This window comes from Caretta caretta, chromosome 25, assembly GCF_965140235.1.
Source record: "Caretta caretta isolate rCarCar2 chromosome 25, rCarCar1.hap1, whole genome shotgun sequence".
Classification (NCBI taxonomy): Eukaryota; Metazoa; Chordata; order Testudines; family Cheloniidae; genus Caretta; species Caretta caretta.
The window spans coordinates 18,786,783-18,800,219 of NC_134230.1; the positions used below are offsets into that span (position 1 = coordinate 18,786,783).

General features: G+C 56.0%; 1 protein-coding gene across 1 annotated transcript in view; it reads right to left on the reverse strand.

The window, feature by feature from the left end:
* UBA52 (ubiquitin A-52 residue ribosomal protein fusion product 1) overlaps positions 1–13,437 on the reverse strand; it is a 375,240-nt gene that overhangs the window by 263,630 nt on the left and 98,173 nt on the right. The window lies entirely within an intron of this gene.

Below are 13,437 nucleotides of genomic sequence, written 5' to 3' on the forward strand. Positions count from 1 at the left end.
GGCAACGATGACTAAGAACCAAGAGATGCTTCTCCATGGCCGGCTCTTCGAACTAAACATTTGCCCTCCATGTCCCCTTCTCTCAGTTGACCTTGGTGTGCTAGCAATGGGCTTGGGGGTCCATCCAGTGCAGAGAGGTGGGGGAGGCGGGGGAAGTGGTATGCAGCCCGGCAGAGCAGTTTGGAGAAAATAACCCACCCCAAGCCTGCCTGGAAGTCTCAGCAAGGCCAGCACCTTCCCGCCTTCCTGTTAACACTGCTGCCAATTTGTGCATTTCTGACCCTAGTGCCATGTAAGCGCAGTGCTGCCTCGAAGGCTGGAAGCAGGTGTGACAGATCTGGCAATTTCCTGCAATGGCCTCGGGAGACCCTGACTGAAGTTTCTTTGTTCCCTTGAAGTCCATTGTACAAGATGCAGTGGGTGTGTCTTCCTGTGGATTGGGCCTGTGGGTAACTCCTCTAGGGACGACCAGACCACGGTGGGGGCGGGGGCAGCGAGCTCCACTGCCATTGTGCCAGGGAAGAAGGGAGGTTTGAGGCGGTAACTGCTAAGTGGATTTCCTAAGAAATACCCCAGCAGAGGTTACTGCAAATTCCCCACTTCCCGCTGTGTAAAAGCCAGGCTTTCGAAACATCACCCTGAGGAGTGTGATTGGCTGCTGATTACCTGTTCCCAGAGCCTGGAGATCAAAGGCCCCGTCTCTGTAAACAGCAGCTGATCTGCCCAGCCCAGGGTCCGGTGCTAAGCAGAGAGCTGTGACCTCGGGCTACAGGAACTCCCTGTGGTGGGTTTAAGAACTGACGCCTGCCAGGGTGCGAGGCTGGCACTGGGAAGCCTTTCAGCGGGTCTGCCCTTGTGTTGGCTCCCGGTGGTTCTCTCTGTAATGCTTTCTGCAGCTCAGAGCCATGGTGCCGTGCGACTGGAGTGCGAGGCTGGTCGGCACCCACAGAGAGGAGGCAAAGCACAGCCTGGCTGGCTTGCACGATCACAGCGTAACCAGAGGGCTGGGCAGCCCGAGCACCCTCACGCAGGAGGGAGAGAGACTTGGGGCTCTGCCTGAGAGAGGAGCCGGGAGGGAGAATACAGGTGCAGGTCCCTGACATTGGGATAGCAAGACACAGACCCACACCCAACGCTCGGTGCCCAAACTGCACTGCTTTAAAAGCTCCCGGGTGCAAGGGCAGGGGGCTTAGTGTGCTCTGGAAATCAGATCCCCCTCTCAGGCTGGCCTGTCGGAAATGGAGGTGCCCAACGTCACCAGTCGCTCTTGAAAATCTTGGCCGATGAATTCCTGGTTCCACTGTGACCCAGACCCGCCCCAGGACAGCTGTGCCTGCCACGCTCCGAGCCTGGCCTAGAGCCAGTCGTTTGGCTGAACTTGGGGCAGACTCCATCCTTGGGCACGTGGCTACCACCCCCTGGGAGCGAGTGCCAGGGCAGAAGCTGCTTCTTCGAAGTATGCTTCCCCTCCTCTGCGAGCGCCGGCCTCCCTTTCCAGCTGCTCACGCCGGGCCTGCACTCAGCTGGCAAAGATGCAAGAGGCCTCCTATTAAATACTTGAATTTGGGGCCATTTCCTAAAGCGACCTGCAGCCCCTGGTGGGCACCACCCGAGAAGCGAAGCCGGCCTGTGGGCAGTGTGGGAGTCTGTGCCGGGGCGGAGCAGGGCTGCACTTGAACCGGAAGAAAGAAGAATGGTCCTGATGGGTCTGTGAGCCGCTCTCCCTCTCCCCAGGGTGTGTGCGCCCCATAGGCACCAGCCATTGCACCCGGCCGGGACAGGACCAAGGGCCAGAACTCCGGCTTCAGCCTCCTCGGACCGGTACAGGGTGCAGGGGAAGGGCGCCCTCTAGTGCCCACAAAGGACACTTCTAGCTTCCACGGGGAGGGCTCCAGCATTGCAGGAACTGAAGCTAAATGCAGGTGGGTGACCAGGCACCTGCCCGGGGATGACGGGCAATGACACCACTCCCTTGGCTCCAGCTGCCTAAACAAAGGGAGCTCGTCTGCAGCCCAGGAGAGCTGGTGCCTAGCCAGAGTCTTGCTCTAGTACCTAGTTTCACAGCTGGGCTGGCCAAGGCAGAAAGAGGTGAAGTGGCTCCCCCCCCCCACCCCAAAGTGTGCACTACGCAAGGTGCTCTTCAGAGGAGGGAACCGCAAACAGTGCACGGGGGGCAGCCTCCCCCGGCCACGATCTTCCCCCAAGGCCCATTTCAGCTGGAGGGAGGCACAGACGGGGGGTCAGAGGGGTTGTCACAGAGTGTTGGGGAGTCCGTGGCCTGCACCCCTCTTCCTGGGATTCACTGTGACTCTCAGCCAGCCAGTAAAACAGAAGATTTATTGGACAACAGGAACACAGTCCAAAACAGAGCTTGTGAGTAAAACTGAGGGGTCCTGGTTAAGTCCTTCGGGGGGGTGGGAGGGCAGGGAGCTTAGACCCCAGCCCTGGGGTTCTCTGCATTCCACCACCCAGCACCAAACTGAAACCAAAACCCCCCCAGCAGGTTCTCTCCTGCAGCCTTTGTCCAGTTTTCCGGGCAGAGGTGTTACCTCCCCTCCCCCTCCCAGCTCAGGTGACAGGCTCTCAGGTCTCCCATCCCCAGTGAAACTCACCTGCCACATCCCCAGGTCAACACTCCCCCGTCCCTGCTGCGTCACATCCCCCCTTCGAGACTGAACTGAGCGGGGTCACTCTGACCAGTGACTTGGGGAAGTTCAGGGCCCCCTCTCCGGGACAGCACATCCGCTATCAGGTTGGCACTTCCCTTCATGTGGACCATGTCCATGCCATAATCCTGCAGGAGCAGGCTCCACCTCAGGAGTTCGGCATTGGCTCCTTTCATCTGATGCAGCCAGGTCAGAGGAGAGTGGTCGGTGTACACGGTGAAGTGTCGCCCGAAGAGATAGGGCTCTAGTTTCTTGAGGGCCCACACCATGGCCAGGCACTCCTTCTCGATGGCCACGTAGTGTTGCTCCCGGGGGAGCAACTTCTTGCTCAGGTACACGATGGGGTGTCTCTCCCCCTTTTCATCCTCCTGCATTAACACCTCCCCCAGCCCCGTGTCTGAAGCGTCAGTGAACACCACAAAGGGCTTGTCAAAGTCTGGGTTTGCCAGAACTGGGCCACTGACCAGAGCCTCCTTCAGCACCCGGAAAGCCTCCTGGCACTGCTTGGTCCAGACCACCTTGTCTGGCTTCCCCTTCTTGCATAGCTCAGTGATGGGGGCAGCTATGGCACTAAAGCGGGGCACAAACCTTCGATAGTATCCTGCCAACCCAATAAAGGCTTGGACCTGCTTTTTGGTGTGGGGAGCGGGCCAGTCTCTGATCACCTCCACCTTGGCTGGTTCCGGCTTTAGGCGGCCGCTTCCCACCTGATGGCCCAGATAAGATACTTCAGCCATCCCCACCTTGCACTTCTCCGCTTTTACAGTCAGCCCAGCCCCCTGGAGTCGGTCCAGCACTTGTCTAACCTGGGACACATGGTCCTCCCAGGTCTGGCTAAAGACACAGATGTCATCAATATATGCCACGGCAAAACTCTCCATCCCCCTCAGTAGCTGGTCCACCAGGCGCTGGAAGGTGGCCGGTGCTCCCTTGAGGCCGAAAGGCAGGGTCAGGAACTCAGAGCCCCAGAGGGGTGATAAAGGCCCATTTCAGCCGGGCATCTGCATCCAGCGGCACTTACCACCATGGACCTTACAAAGGGCTACTGGCAAGGTATCGAGCTCCTCCCAATTTGTCTAGGAGCTCATCAGGCCTAGGCATGGGGTAGGCATCAGATACAGTGATGGCACTGAGTTTCCGATAGTCCACCCAGAACCGGATCGACCCGTCCTTTTTGGGGACCAGCACCACCGGCGAGGCCCAAGGGCTGGCAGATGACTGGATCACCCCCAAAGCCAGCATGACCCAGACCTCTCTCTTTCCAGGTCCTGAGCAGTTTTCCCTGTGACTCGGAAGGGGGAGCATCTTATCGGCGGGTGCGACCCTGTCTGCACCCAGTGGACAGTCAGATTAGTGCGTCCAGGCTGGTGGGAAAACAGTTGTCGGTACGGATGCAGCACCCCTCTGATCTCAGCTTGCTGGGCAGGGGTTAGCTGATCCGAGAGGGGAATTGTTTCCAGGGGGGAACCAGCTCTGGTCCCAGGGAATAGATCTACTAAAGGGTCATCTCCCTGCTCCTCCCACTGTCCACACACGGCTAACACCACATTCCCCCTGGCATAATATGGCTTCATCATATTCACATGGTACACCCGGCGGTGGTGCGCCCGGTTCGACAGCTCCACCACATAGTTTACCTCATTGAGCTGCTTGACGACCTTGAAAGGGCCCTCCCAGGCGGCCTGTAGTTTGTTCTTTCTCATGGGGATGAGAACCATCACCGGATCCCCGGTGGCGTAGGCACGGGCTCGCGCCGTGCGGTCATACCAGACCTTCTGCTTCTTCTGGGCTCTGGCCAGATTCTCCCTGGCCAGGCCCATGAGTTCAGCCAGTCTCTCTCGGGAAGATCAGGACATACTCCACCACTGACTCTCCAGGGGGAGCGGCCTTCCCCTCCCACTCCTCTCTCATCAGGTCCAGGGGGCCCCTCACCCTCCTTCCATATAACAGTTCGAAAGGCGAAAATCCGGTAAACTCCTGGGGTACCTCCCTGTACGCGAACAACAGGTGAGGTAAGTACTTGTCCCAATCCTGTGGGTGCTGGTTCATAAAGGTTTTCAGCATCATCTTTAGCGTCCCATTGAACCTCTCCACCAGCCCATTGGACAGGGGGTGATAAGCTGAGGCCCAGTCGTGCCGGACCCCACATTTCTCCCACAAGCACCGGAGCAGGGCCGACATGAAGTTGGACCCTTGGTCTGTCAAGACTTCCTTGGGGAACCCCACTCGGCTGAAAATGGTCAGGAGCGCGTCTGCCACGGTGTCTGCTTCAATGGAAGCTAAGGGCACTGCCTCGGGGTAGCGGGTGGCAAAATCTACCACCACCAGAATGTATTTCTTCCCCGACCGGGTCGTCCTGCTGAGAGGCCCCACGATGTCCATGGCCACCTTCTGGAAAGGCTCCTCTATGATGGGCAAAGGTTTCAAAGCCACTTTCCCCTTGTCCCGGGCCTTCCCCACCCTCTGACAGGGGTCACAGGATCGGCAATACTGCCGGACCACGGTAAAGACCCCGGGCCAGTAAAAGTTCTGTAGCAACCTCTGCCGGGTGCGCCGGATTCCCTGGTGCCCTGCGAGGGGGATGTCATGGGCCAGGTACAGGAGCTTGCGGCGATACTTCTGGGGGACCACCAGCTGCCTCCTGATCCCACAGGACTCCACTTGCCCTGGGGGAGCTCATTCTCGGTACAGGAACCCCTTCTCCCACAGGAACCTCTCCTGGCAGCCTCTCCTCATGGTCCGTACCACCCTGAGGTCGGCCAGGTCCCTGAGCTTCCGCAAGGAGGGATCTTTCCTCAACTCGGCCTGGAACTCAGCGGCTGGGGAAGGGATGGGGACCGGTTCCCTCTCACTGGCCGGGTCTGAGGCCTCAGACTCTCTGAGCCGTGCCCCTCGGCGCTCCCTCCCCACCAGGATAGGGTCCTGCGCCTCCGGTGTGGTACCCTCCCCAAGGTCAGGGTGCAGTGCCCCTCACCGGCTCTGGCTACGGGTCACAACCAGGGCGGTGTGGGGGTTGCTTGGCCAGTCCTCTAGGTCTCCCCCCATCAAAACCTCAGTGGGCAAATGAAGGTGCACCCCCACGTCCTTGGGGCCCTCCTTGGCCCCCCTATTTCAGGTGTACCCTTGCCACGGGCACCTTAAATGGGGTCCTGCCCAACCCTGTCAGGATCAGGTAGGTGTTGGGCACCACCCGATCTGGAGCCACCACCTTGGATGGGGCCAGCGTCACCTCGCGCTCGTATCCCAGTATCCATTGGGCCTTCCGCCCATCCACCTCCGGGGGAACAAGGCACTCTCTCCAGAGGGACAGCCCCACGCCCACCCTGTAAACCGAGCACCCCGAGTCCAGAGCCTCCAGCCCTCTGGCGGAGCTGGCCTGGGGTACTCTTCCCTCCCAAGCAGGTGGTAAACTGGCAGCCCCCCTTGCCTGGGTCATCTTCCCCTCGTCCAGCTGGGTCCCTACCCAGTTAACCCTGGGTAGGTTGGTCTGCTCAGCCTGTCCCTGAGCCTGGGGCACTGGGACCGTACGTGGCCTCTCTGGCCACAGTGATAGCAGCTCAGGTCACGTTGGTCCCCTCGAGCAGGTCGGAGGGGCCCGACGCCAGGCGTTCCCCTTGGGAGGGGGTTCTCCACATTTCCCCGCTTGGAGGTCCCATGGTGACACTCTCTGCATCGGGGGGGGGCCTGTTCTTTTGGGACTCCTCCCGGCTACCCCCTGACCGACTGTTCACAAACTCGTCAGCCAGCTGCCTTGCGTGCTGGGGGTTCTCGAGCTTTTTGTCCACCAACCACAGCTTCAGGTCGGAAGGGCACTGTTCATACAGTTGCTCCAGTATGATTAGGTCCAGCAGGTCCTCTTTAGCTTGGGCCCCAGCTGTCCACTTGCGGGCATACCCCTGCATTCGGTTGACCAGTTGTAGGTAGGTGACCTCAGGTGTTTTACGCTGACTCCAGAACCTTCTCCGGTACATCTCGGGGGTCAGCCCAAACTCACGGAGCAGGGCCTCTTTGAACAGTTCGTAGTCCCCTGCCTCCGGCCCTGTCATCCGGCTGTACACCTCCACGGCTTTGGGGTCCAGTAAGGGGGTGAGGAACTGGAGCCTGTCTGCAGGGTCAACCCTGTGCATCTCGCAGGCATTCTCAAAGGCCGTCAGGAAGCTATGTCCTCCCCCTCCTTCCGCTGGGCCAGGAAGCACTTATCAAAGCTCTTTGCAGTCTTGGGTCCCTCCTCACTCACCACAGCCGGGGCCCCACTGCTCCTCAGCCTGGCCAGCTCCAGTTCATGCCGACGTTGCCTCTCCTTCTCCTCCCGCTCATGCTGATGTCGCTTTTCATGATCCTCCAGCTCCCTCATTTTCATCTCCCTCTCCCATTCCAGCTGCCTCTGCTCCAGGGATGGGGAGCTCCGCCGGGAGGATCCCCTGCTGGCTGCCGGGGTCAGGGTGCCCTCGGTATTCGCCGGGCTTCCCCCAACCCCTCCCCCAGGCCTAGGTAGGAAGGGTCTCGGGATGTCCTCGGCAGTAGTCTGACCCCTCCCAGCCCAGTCAGGCCCCAGGGCCCACGCTGCATTCACTGGGCAGCTTCCCTCAGGGACAGGGATCGGATCATCTAAGCGATCCCTCTCCTCCAACTGGGCAATCAGCTGTTCCTTGGTGGACCTCCCAATGCGCAGCCCCCTCTGCCTGCACAGCTCCACCAGGTCGCTCTTAAGGCGTTTAGCGTACATCTCCCTGCTGGCCACTCGCAGGCCTGGGCAGCTTTCCACGGTTTCCAGGAAGAACCCCTAGTGTGCCAGTCCTTCTTGAGGTCACCACCTCTTTGCCAGGGTTGAGCTGCAGACTCCTCCCCCCCCGGTACCGCTTGCTGCAATTCCCCGGGGGACCCTGTTACTGCAAAAGTCTTTCTCTCTGGTCACACACTCCAAGGGGTTAACCACCCCCTGAAACCATCTCTCTCTGACTCTTCAGCACGCCTGGTCCCCGTCAATCCCCCTTCGTTTTATTGTTCCCCAGTCACTTACTGCAGGAAGCGCCGTTCACGGGATGCAGTAGATCCCACCTCTACCACCAGTTGTCACGGAGTGTGGGGGAGTCTGCGGCCTACACCCCTCTTCCTGGGATTCACTGTGACTCTCAGCCAGCCAGTAAAACAGAAGGTTTATTGGACAACAGGAACACAATCCAAAACAGAGCTTGTGGGTACGACTGAGGGGTCCTGGTTAAGTCTTTCTGGGGTGGGGGTGGGGGGGCAGGGAGCTTAGACCCCAGCCCTGGGGTTCCCTGGGTTCTACCACCCAGCACCAAACTGAAACCAAAACCCCCCCAGCAGGCTCCCTCCTGCAGCCTTTGTCCCGTTTTCCTGGTAGAGGTGTTACCTCCCCCTCCCCCTCCTGGCTCAGGTGACAGGCTCTCAGGTCTCCCATCCCCAGTGAAACTCCCCTGCCACATTCCCAGGTCAACATTCCCCACTCCCTGCTGCGTCACAGGGGTTTACAACCAGAAGGGACCAGGAGCTCAGAGCTTCACATCGCCCCGACACTGTAGGAGAAGCCTGATGATCTCTGGTGACTCCTGGCTTCACTGAATAAATGTGGCACATCTGGAAGGTGGGGGGGAATACGTGCCTGTTCGCAGGGGACGAGGGGGATCGGCAGCGATTCAGTCAGACTCTGCTGAAAGGCAAAGGATTGTGACTGAAGCCATGGTCCACACCAGCTGCGATGCACCGAGATGGAGCCAGACAATTCCCTACACAGAGATTACACTGAACTGGACAAAGCATAAGCCCAGCCCGGCTCCCCACTGCTCAGACCAGGGCAGATGGCTGGGATGGGACTTGGACGGTATGCTCCCTTGGGCGGTGCACAGTGGGCCTGCATCAACCATGGGCCTGGCTTGGGCGCTTGCAAGCGGCAGGAGAGATCACTGAATAGGGGGAATCTCTCAGTTCAGCTCACATGTGGGACAGAACTGCAGAAGCACTCTAGGAGACAAACACTGACTGAGCAGAGATCTTGCAGGTTGGTACGGGACATTGCTAGAAAATACAGTGGCAGGGGCTTCACTCAGCCCAGGGTGTGGACTCTTCCCCCTGCTTTGAACCTCCAGCTGCTTCAGTTCTAGTTCCTCTCGGCAGAGCAAAATTTGTGGTTGCTGATGAAGCCTCAGAGCCTGCTTCTCCCCTGCCACAACTTCCCCGAACTCTGGTGAGTTAAAGTGAGAGGAACCAGAGCTCTCAGCCAGGCGCTGCTCTGCTCCATGGCCATTGGCACCAGCTGGGCTCCCAGCCCCTTGGGGAGCGTTATTTGGCTGGAGGTTTGAGTGATGGCACTTGTGGGGGTGCAATGCTTAGCACCAGGTACGTCTCTTAGGGACAAGGGGGTTTGTGACATTGACAATAACTGTGACCGTATAGATCATTGTTGCAACAAAGGTCCTATAGTTGTACCACATCTTGTACAAAGGAGGTCAAGTAAGGTGTCTACAGCCAGGTTGTAATTTGCTGGTTATGATTATGCTGTCTGTATGTGTGTATCATTTTTGTATTTGAAATTACAAGTACATAGCCAATATTTATATCTCAATGTGTTTGACTCTAAGTAACCTCAATGAAGCATTTGGTCAGCTTCTTGAGAAGGGACTATTCTCAATAAGTGCCCAATCAAGAAAACAAACACTTAGCTGACAATGAACTTTGGGAGACACCAATCCACATCTGAGCTTTCCTGGGAACGATCAAAACTAACATGTAAACAATGGTGTCGGCTTGCAAAAAGCTGAATCATTCATGGACATGACTTGCCCAGATGGCTACAGACTCCATCTTGTTGCTGTGACTTTGCACAGAAGAACAAAGGGGTTTCCGCCCACAAGAGAGAGACTATAAAAGGCCCTGGAAGCCTCTCCATTTTGTCTTCAGCTGGCTTAAGAGATGGCCTCTTCACCCCAAAAAGATGCCTGAAAGAAACTGGGACAAAGGACAGTAACTACAGGGGTGTGAGCGATTGCTGGACCCAGGCCATAAACTACAACGTTGGTCTGTAAAGGATTGGGTGCAGACTAGGAAGGAGTCCAGTCTGTGGAAGAAGCTTATTGGAACATCCCTGAGGGTGATTTACCTGTATTCAGTTTCATACTGTATTTGTCTTAGACTTCCGTATTTTGTTTTATTTTGCTTGGTAACTTACTTTATTCTGTCTGTTATTACTTGGAAATACTTAAATCCTACTTTTTATATTTAATAAAAATCACTTTTGTTTATTAATTAACCCAGAGTAAGTAATTAATACCTGGGGGAGTAAACAGGTGTGCATATCTCCATCAGTGTTATAGAGGGCGGACAATTTATGAGTTTACCATATATAAGCTTTTTACAGAATAAAACTGATTTATTTGGGGTTTGGATCCCATTGGGAGCTGGGTGTCTGGTTGCTAGAGACAGGAGCACTTGCTAAGCCCTTTTCAGTTAAGTCTGCAGCTTTGGGGGCATGGGTCAGACCCTGGGTCTGTGTTTGCAGCAGGTTAGTGTGTCTGGCTCAACAAGTCAGGGTTCTGGAGGCCCAAACTGGCAGAGAAAACTGGCTCAGAGGTAATCTCAGCACATCAGGTGACAGTCCCAAGGGGGTCTCTGTAACCGAACCTTTCGCAGGATTCACACACAGAAGGCAAAGGGCAGGTACCGGGCAGGAGTTCCCTGACAATGCTGGCCAAGGAGCTGGTGGCAGAGAGGGATGGAGAACAGGTCCAAGGAAGGACAGGGCCTCAGGACAGGGGCTCCCTCCAGTATTTTTGTTCAGGAGACACTGGGCAGTTCAGGGCTCATCGCCCTTGATCACTGAAGGGAAGGCAGCTTCTGATATGGTCTCCCACAGTATTCTTGCCAGCAAGTTCAAGTATGGGCTGGATGAATGGACTATAAGGTGGATAGAAAGCTGGCTAGATTGTCAGACTCAACGGGCAATGATCAATGGCTCCATGTCTAGTTGGCAGCCAGTATCAAGCGGAGTGCCCCATGGGCCTGCTTTGTTCAACATCTTTATCAATGATCTGGATGATGGGATTAATTGCATCTTCAGCAAGTTCGCAGATGACACTAAACTGAGGGGAGAGGTAAGGGTAGGGATAGGGTCCAGAGGGACCTAGACAAATCGGAGGACTGGGCCAAAAGAAATCTGAGGAGGTTCAACAAGGACAAGTGCAGAATTCTGCACTTACGATGGAAGAATCCCATGCACCGCTACAGGCTGGGGACTGACTGGCTAAGCGGCAGTTCTGCAGAAAAGGACCTGGGGATTACAGTGGACGAGAAGCTGGATGAGAGTCAGCAGTGTGCCCTTGTTGCAGCCCAATATGCCGTCTGCCTTCTTGGCATTAGTAGGAGCGTTGCCAGCAGACCGAGGGAAGTGATTATTCCCCTCTATTCAGCACTGGTGAGGCCACACCTGGAGTATTGCATTCAGTTTTGATCCCCCCCCACTACAGAAGGGATGTGGACAAATTGGAGAGAGTCCAGCGGAGGGCAACGAAAATGATCAGGGGGCTGGGGTACTTGACTTATGAGGAGAGGCTGAGGGAACTGGGGTTATTTAGTTTGCAGAAGAGAAGAATGAGGGGGGATTTGCTAGCCACCTTCACCTACCTGAAGGGGGGTTCCAAAGAGGATGGATCTAGACTGTTCTCAATGGTAGAAGAGGACAGGACAAGGAGTAATGGTCTCAAGTTGCAGTGAGGGAGGTTTAGGTTGGATATTAGGAAAAACTTTTTCACTAGGAGGGTGGTGAAACACTGGAATGCGTTACCTAGGGAGGTTGTGGAATCAAATTCCTTTGACATTTTTAAGGTCAGGCTTGACAAAGCCCTGGCTGGGATGATTTAATTGGGGATCGGTCCCGCTTTGAGCAGGGGGTTGGACTAGATGACCTCCTGAGGTCCCTTCCCACCCTAATATTCTAGGGTTCTAATGGCAGAGTCTGCAGCATGGGGAGCACCCAGAGCCCTGGCTGCTTAGGCGGCCCCCAAAATAGAAGAGGCAGCACCTTGGGTCTTTGCCCCACCCCATCTCTTGGTTTCAATCTGTGCAGAACAAGCAACCTCCTCTGCCTCTTGCACTGGGCGCTCCACTGCCATCGAGCCTCTTTGGGAATCGCCACGCCTTGGTGATAAATGCAAGTGAAGGAAGGGGAGGCAGGAGGAGATGAAAGGCAGGCCTCCCTTCCCGCTCAAGCCCCATAGCATGGTGACAGTGGAAGCCCAAAGCTCCCCACATTTCCTGGGAGTTGGATCTCACGGAGGAGCACGCAGTTTCCAGGCAAACTGGGCCCTGGTTTCACATGAGCTTGGGGAGTTGATGCCTTGGCCAGGAGACCTTTGCCAAGCTTTGGGTTTCTGTGGGTGGCTTGGTGATCTTTACCCACTTCCATCTGGAAAGGTTTTGCTTCCTTCAAACCCCCAGTCTCAGCACAAAGGCAAGGGGGCCAGGAGCTGCCCATGGAGCAAACCTGAAGGAATCTCTGCATGAAACTCCAGCCGCGAAGCCAACCTGAGTTTCACCAGTTGTAGCATTGTTATGCAGCACGGTGTGGAAGGAAAGCGCTGTGAAGTTTGCCAGCATGTAGTGAGGGAGGCTTCCTGAAATCCCTGGGTGAGTCAAAGGGAAGCTGGAAAGGGGATCTCCACAAGACACCAAGTTCAAGTCCATTTGCGTGGCAAGCCCTTTGTCATGGGAGGTTAAGAATTTGGGTTATCAATCCAGCTCCCCAGGGTACAAACAGGCCCTGAGTCACGAGCAGTTTATGTACAACATGGGAAATTCTTATCCATTGAGGTGACAAGCGCTAAATATTTTAGCTCTGTTTTTCAAACCATTTTCTGGCTGCTGAGCTCTGCTCATTGGTCCTAGTGCTTCCTGTCCCATGACAGACGCCTGGTGACTAAAGCCTGGGGCACTTCAAAGTTTACGTCAAGCCAGCTGGTTTCCTCTGAAAGGCTCCAGCCGCTGAAGCGGATTATTTACAATCTGGGATCAGCAATAAAACTTCTTTGTTTTAATAGTTGCATTTGCAATTGCTCAGGGACCAGTTAAGAAATTCCCGCATGTGTCCTGACCAGAATGGGAGCTGAGTTATCCTCTTCTGTGATGTGTGCGCACTCACAACGAATCTAGTGTCCTGGATAGGCCCAGCGGTCTAGGATGTTTGTATCCAGGAGTCAGAGATTTACCCAACACCATCACCATCTTGTTGGATGCTGATCTTCCGAGCGTGGCTGGGAAACGGGTGGAAGAAAGCAACTCGTGCACTTGTGTGCGCTGCAGGCAGGACCGGCTAACGCCTTCCCTTCTTTGGGGGGAAGGTGGTAGTGGAAATAGGGAGATGGCTCTAAAGTTTTGTTCTGATGGAACAGCCCAGTGGCATGTCTGGTACACCCAGGCTAACGGCCTGACGAGCGACGAGAGGGAAGTTCAGAGGGTGCACTCAAATACGTCGCAGCTCGCAGGGCCTCAAACACCGGCCGAGCAGGGAAGACACTAATGAGCTGTGATACATTTACCCAGCCTCTCTCCAGCTGGAGTGTTCCCCAGACAAGTGCGTTAGAGCTAGGGTTGCTAGGACAGTGAGAGATGACAGAGTGATTCTGCTTGCGATGTGGCAGGGGGCTGCTGAGCCGTTACCAAACCCTATTTGCTGTCGAGGGAAGCCGGCCAGGTCTTAACTGGGTCAACAGACTCAAGAGGTCCCAGCAGCTCGTGGAGCAGGTGCAATCAGACAGTCCCA